At 40.2% G+C, this 7258-nt stretch overlaps 1 non-coding gene across 1 annotated transcript; it reads left to right on the top strand.

The window, feature by feature from the left end:
• The first annotated feature begins 5663 nt into the window (after positions 1-5663).
• LOC112798891 (small nucleolar RNA R71) lies at positions 5664-5771 on the top strand. The gene has a single exon (XR_003200487.1). It is a non-coding gene; the product is annotated as a small nucleolar RNA R71 (small nucleolar RNA).
• Positions 5772-7258: the final 1487 nt, after the last annotated feature.

Here is a 7258-nt window from a genome sequence, read left to right as displayed (position 1 = left end):
AGCTTATACCACGAAGATTCCGGTTAAAGAATCCAAGAGATATCCACCCAATCTAAGGTAGAACGGAGGTGGTTGTCAGGCACACGTTCATAGGTGAGAATGATGATGAGTGTCACGGATCATCACATTCATCAAGTTGAAGAACAAGTGATATCTTGGAACAAGAACAAGCGGAATTGAATAGAAGAACAATAGTAATTGCATTAATACTCGAGGTACAGCAGAGCTCCACACCTTAATCTATGGTGTGTAGAAACTCCACCGTTGAAAATACATAAGAACAAAAGTGATCATTGGCTTCGGCCCCAGAGAGGGAACCAGAAGAACCAAGATCTGATCTAAGATCTAAAATGATCAAAAGATTCCAAAGATCAGAAGATGAAAATACAATAGTAAAAGGTCCTACTTATAGAGAACTAGTAGCCTAGGGTTTACAGAGATAAGTAAATGACATAAAAATCCACTTCCGGGCCCACTTGGTGTGTGCTTGGGCTGAGCATTGAAGCATTTTCGTGTAGAGACTCTTCTTGGAGTTAAACGCCAGCTTTCATGCCAGTTTGGGCGTTTAACTCCCATCCTTGTGCCAGTTCCAGCGTTTAACGCTGGGAATTCTAATGGTGACTTTGAACGCCGGTTTGGGCCATCAAATCTTGGGCAAAGTATAGACTATCATATGTTACTGGAAAGCCCAGGATGTCTACTTTCCAACGCCGTTGAGAGCACGCCAATTGGGCTTCTGTAGCTCCAGAAAATCCACTTCGAGTGCAGGGAGGTCAGAATCCAACAGCATCTGCAGTCCTTTTTAGTCTCTGAATCAGATTTTGGCTCAGGTCCCTCAATTTCAGCCAGAAAATACCTGAAATCACAGAAAAACACACAAACTCATAGTAAAGTCCAGAAAATTGAATTTTAACTAAAAACTAATAAAAATATACTAAAAACTAACTAGATCATACTAAAAACATACTAAAAATAATGCCAAAAAGCGTACAAATTATCCGCTCATCAAACACCAAACTTAAATTGTTGCTTGTCCCCAAGCAACTGAAAATCAAATAAGATAAAAAGAAGAGAATATACAATGAATTCCAAAAATATCTATGAAGATCAGTATTAATTAGATGAGCGGGGCTTTTAGCTTTTTGCCTCTGAACAGTTTTGGCATCTCACTTTTATCCTTTGAAGTTCAGAATCATTGGCTTCTATTGGAACTCAGAATCCAGATAGTGTTATTGATTCTCCTAGTTAAGTATGTTGATTCTTGCACATAGCTACTTCATGAGTCTTGGCCGTGGCCCAAAGCACTCTGTTTTCCAGTATTACTACCGGATACATCCATGCCACAGACACATAACTGGGTGAACCTTTTCAGATTATGACTTAGCTTTGCTAGAGTCCCCAATTAGAGGTGTCCAGGGTTCTTAAGCACACTCTTTTTGCTTCGGATCACGACTTTAACCGCTCAGTCTCAAGTTTTCACTTGACACCTTCACGCCACAAGCACATGGTTAGGGATAGCTTGGTTTAGCCACTTAGGCCAGGATGTTCTTCCTGTAGGCCCTCCTATCCACTAATGCTCAAAGCCTTGGATCCTTTTTATTTTTACCCTTGCCTTTTGGTTTAAAGGCCTATTGGCTTTTTCTGCTTGCTCTTTTTTTTTTGAATTCACTACTTTTTCTTGCTTCAAGAATCATTTTTATGATTTTTCAGATCCTCAGTAACATTTCTCTTTTTCCATCATTCTTTCAAGAGCCAACAATTTTAACATTCATGAACAACAAATTCAAAAGACATATGCACTGTTCAAGCATACATTCAGAAGTCAAAAGTATTACCACCACATCAAAATAATTAATCTGTTATAAAATTTGAAATTCATGCAATTCTTCTCTTTTTCAATTAAGAACATTTTTCATTTAAGAAAGGTGATGGATTCATAGGACATTCATAACTTTAAGGCATAGACACTAAGACACTAATGATCATAAGACACAAACATAAATAAAACATAAAGCATAAAAATTCGAAAAACAGAAAAGTAAAGAACAAGGAGATTAAAGAACGGGTCCACCTTAGTGATGGCGGCTTGTTCTTCCTCTTGAAGATCTTATGGAGTGCTTGAGCTCCTCAATGTCTCTTCCTTGTCTTTGTTGCTCCTCTCTCATGATTCTTTGATCTTCTCTAATTTCATGGAGGAGGATGGAATGTTCTTGGTGCTCCACCCTTAGTTGTCCCATGTTGGAACTCAATTCTCCTAGGGAGGTGTTGATTTGCTCCCAATAGTTTTGTGGAGAAAAGTGCATCCCTTGAGGCATCTCAGGGATTTCATGATGAGGAATTTCCTCATGTCCATGAGTGGGATCTCTTGTTTGCTCCATCCTCTTCTTAGTGATGGGCTTGTCCTCATCAATGAGGATGTCTCCCTCTATGTTAATTCCAACTGAATTACAGAGGTGACAAATGAGATGAGGGAAGGCTAACCTTGCCAAGGTAGAGGACTTGTCCGCCACCTTATAAAGTTCTTGGGATATAACCTCATGAACTTCTACTTTCTCTCCAATCATGATGCTATGAATCATGATAACCCGGTCTATAGTAACTTCGGACCGCTTGCTAGTGGGAATGATTGAGCGTTGGATAAACTCCAACCATCCCCTAGCCACGGGCTTGAGGTCATGCCTTCTCAGTTGAACCGGCTTCCCTCTTGAATCTCTCTTCCATTGAGCGCCCTCTTCACAAATGTCTATGAAGACTTGGTCCAACCTTTGATTAAAGTTGACCCTTCTAGTGTAGGGGTGTTCATCTCCTTGCATCATGGGCAAGTTGAATGCCAACCTTACATTTTCTGGACTAAAATCTAAGCATTTCCCCCGAACCATTGTAAGCCAATTCTTTGGGTCTGGTTTCACACTTTGATCATGGTTCTTGGTGATCCATGCATTGGCATAGAACTCTTGAACCATTAAGATTCCGACTTGTTGAATGGGGTTGGTAAAAACTTCCCAACCTCTTCTTTGGATCTCATGTCGGATCTCCGGATATTCACTCTTTTTGAGTTTGAAAGGGTCCTCGGGAATCACCTTCTTCATGGCCACAACTTCATAGAAGTGGTCTTGATGCACCCTTGAGATGAATCTCTCCATCTCCCATGACTCGGAGGTGGAAGCTTTTGCCTTCCCTTTCCTCTTTCTAGAGGTTTCTCCGGCCTTAGATGCCATAAATGGTTACGAAAAAACAAAAAGCTTTAGCTTTTACCACACCAAACTTAGAAGGTTTGCTCGTCCTCGAGCAAAAGAAGAAAGAAGAGAGTAGAAGAAGAAGAAATAGAGGAAATGGAGGGGGCTTTGTGGTTCGGCCAAGGGGGAGAAGTAGTGTTTAGGTTCTGTGAAAATGAAGGAGTGAAGAAGGGTTTATATAGGGGTGGAGAGAGGGGTAGGGTTCGGCCATTATGGGTGGGTTTGGGAGGTAAAGTGGTTTGAATTTGGATGGTGAGGTAGGTGGGGTAGGTGGGGATCCTGCGGGGTCCACAGATCCTGAGGTGTCAAGGATAGCTCATCCCTGCACCAAGTGGCGTGTAAAAATGCCCTTTCTGCCAATCCTGGCGTTAAACGCCGGGCTGCTGCCCCTTTCTGGCGTTTAACGCCAGCTTCTTGCCCATTTCTGGCGTTAAATGCCCTCTGGTGGCCCTTTCTGGCGTTAAACGCCCAGAATGGTACTAGACTGGGTGTTAAACGCCCATTTGCTGCCCTTACTGACATTTAAACGCCAGCAAGCTTTTCCTCTAGGGTGTGTTGTTTTTCATTCTATTTTTCATTCTGTTTTTGCTTTTTCAATTGTTTTTGTGACTTCACATGATTATCAACCTACAGAAAACATAAAATAACAAAAGGAAAATAGATAAATATAGCATTGGGTTGCCTCCCAACAAGCGCTTCTTTAATGTCAGTAGCTTGACAGTGGGCTCTCATGGAGCCTCACAGATACTCAGAGCAATGTTGGAACCTCCGAACACCAAACTTAGAGTTTGAATGTGGAGGTTCAACACCAAACTTAGAATTCGGTTGTGGCCTCCCAACACCAAACTTAGAATTTGATTGTAGGGGCTTTATTTGACTCTGTTTTGAGAGAAGCTCTTCATGCTTCCTCTCCATGGTTACAGAGGGATATCCTTGAGCCTTAAACACAAAGGATTCTTCATTCACTTGAATGATCAATTCTCCTCTGTCAACATCAATCACAGCCTTTGCTGTGGCTAGGAAGGGTCTGCCAAGGATGATGGATTCATCCATGCACTTCCCAGTCTCTAGGACTATGAAATCAGCAGGGATGTAATGGTCTTCAATATTTACCAGAACATCCTCTACAAGTCCATAAGCTTGTTTTCTTGAATTGTCTGCCATCTCTAGTGAGATTCTTGCAGCTTGTATCTCAAAGATCCCTAGCTTCTCCATTACAGAAAGAGGCATGAGGTTTATGCTTGACCCTAGGTCACACAGAGCCTTCTTGAAGGTCATGGTGCCTACTGTACAAGGTATTGAGAACTTTCTAGGGTCCTGTCTCTTTTGAGGTAATCTCTTCCTAGTCAAGTCATCCAGTTCTTTGGTGAGCAAAGGGGGTTCATCCTCCCAAGTCTCATTACCAAATAACTTGTCATTTAGCTTCATGATTGCTCAAAGATACTTAGCAACTTGCTCCTCAGTGACATCTTCGTCCTCTTCAGAGGAAGAATACTCATCAGAGCTCATGAATGGCAGAAGTAAATCCAATGGAATCTTTATGGTCTCAGTGTGAGCCTCAGATTCCCATGGTTCCTCATTAGGGAACTCATTGGAGGCCAGTGGACGTCCATTGAGGTCTTCTTCAGTGGCGATCACAGCCTCTTTCTCCTCTCCAAATTCAGCCATGTTGATGGCCTTACACTCTCCTTTTGGATTCTCTTCTGTATTGCTTGGAAGAGTACTACGAGGGAGTTCAGTAACTTTCTTACTCAGCTGACCCACTTGTGCCTCCAAGTTTCTAATGGAGGACCTTGTTTCAGTCATAAACCTTTGAGTGGTTTTGATTAGATCAGAGACCATGGTTGCTAAGTCAGAGTGGCTTTGCTTAGAATTCTCTGTCTGTTGCTGAGAAGATGATGGAAAAGGCTTGCCATTGCTAAACCTGTTTCTTCCACTATTATTGTTGTTGAAACCTTGTTGAGGTCTCTGTTGATCCTTCCATGAAAGATTTGGATGATTTCTCCATGAAGGATTATAGGTGTTTCCATAGGGTTCTCCCATGTAATTCACCTCTTCCATTGATGGGTTCTTAGGATCATAAGCTTCTTCTTCAGATGAAGTGTCCTTAGTACTGCCTGGTGCAGCTTGCATTCCAGACAGACTTTGAGAAATCATATTGACTTGCTGAGTCAATATTTTGTTCTGAGCCAATATGGCATTCAGAGTATCAATCTCAAGAACTCCTTTCTTCTGATTCGTCCCATTGTTCACAGGATTCCTTTCAGAAGTGTACATGAATTGGTTATTTGCAACCATTTCAATGAGTTCTTGAGCTTCTGCAAGCGTCTTCTTCAGATGAAGAGATCCTCCAGCAGAGTTGTCCAATGACATCTTGGACAGTTCAGACAGACCATCATAGAAGATATCTATGATGCTCTATTCAGAAAGCATGTCAGAAGGACACTTTCTGATCAATATTTTTTATCTTTCCCAAGCTTCATAGAGGGATTCACCTTCCTTCTGTCTGAAGGTTTGGACTTCCACTCTAAGCTTACTCAATTTTGAGGTGGAAAGAACTTTGCCAAGAAGGCATTGACTAGCTTTTCCCAAGAGTTCAGGCTTTCTTTAGGTTGTGAGTCCAACCATATCCTAGCTCTGTCTCTTACAGCAAAAGGGAATAGTATAAGTCTGTAGACCTCAGGGTCAACCCCATTGGTCTTGACAATGTCACAGATTTGCAAGAATTCAGCTAAAAACTGATGAGGATCTTCCAATGGAAGTCCATGGAACTTGCAATTCTGTTACATTAGAGAAACTAATTGAGGCTTAAGCTCAAAGTTGTTTGCTCCAATGGCAGGGATAGAGATGCTTCTCCCATAGAAGTCGGGACTAGGTGCAGTAAAGTCACCCAGTACCTTCCTTGCATTGTTGGCATTGTTGTTGTTTTCGGCTGCCATGTCTTCTTCTTGTTTGAAGATTTCTGTTAGGTCCTCTACAGAGAGTAATGCTTTAGCTTCTTTTAGCTTTCGCTTCAAGGTCCTTTCAGGTTCAGGGTCAGCCTCAACAAGAATGCTTTTGTCTTTGCTCCTGCTCATATGAAAGATAAGAGAACAAGAAAATATGGAATCCTCTATGTCAAAGTATAGAGATTCCTTGAGGTGTCAGAGGAAAAGAAGAATAGAAGGAGGAGGTAGAAGAATTCGAACTTATCAAGAGGGATAGAGTTCGAATTGTGCATTGAGGAGGAGTGCTAGTCCATAAATAGAAGGATGTGAGAAGAGGGGAAGAATTTTTTCGAAAATAAAGTAAAAGATTTTAAAATAATTAAAAGAAATTTTGAAAAATTGATTAATGATTTTCGAAAACTAAGATTGGGAAAGAAATAAAGTGATTTTTGAAAAAGATTTTTGAAAGTAGAAATCAAAAAGATATAATTGAAAAGTTATGGTTTTGAAAAGATATGATTGAAAAGATATGATTGAAAAATAATTTAAAAAGATTTGATTTTTAAAATTAATGACTTGGCTAACAAGAAATTTAAAAGATATGATTCAGACATTAAACCTTTCTCAACAGAAAAGGCAACATACTTGAAATGTTGAATCAAATCATTAATTGTTAGCAAGTATTTTTGAAAAATGGAAAGAAACTGATTTTGAAAATATATGATTGAAAAGATATGATTTGAAAAATATTTGATTTTGAAAAATTATGGAAACTTGAAAAAAATTTGACTTAAAACAAAAACTTCCCTCTTGTTCCATCCTGGCGTTAAACGCCCAGAATGGTATCCATTCTGGCGTTTAACGCCCAAAATGCTACCCTTTTGGGCGTTAAACGCCCAGCAAGGTACCCTGGCTGGCGTTTAAACGCTAGTTTTCCTTCTTCACTGGGTGTTTTGAACGCCCAGCTTTTTTTGTGTAATTCCTCTGCTGCATGTTCTGAATCTTCAATTCTCTGTATTATTGACTTGAAAAGACACAAATTAAAAAAATTTTTTGAATTTTTAATGATGAGGAATAATCAAAATGCAACTAAAA

This window comes from Arachis hypogaea, chromosome 4, assembly GCF_003086295.3.
Source record: "Arachis hypogaea cultivar Tifrunner chromosome 4, arahy.Tifrunner.gnm2.J5K5, whole genome shotgun sequence".
Classification (NCBI taxonomy): Eukaryota; Viridiplantae; Streptophyta; class Magnoliopsida; order Fabales; family Fabaceae; genus Arachis; species Arachis hypogaea.
This window is presented reverse-complemented; position numbering and strand designations above follow the sequence as displayed.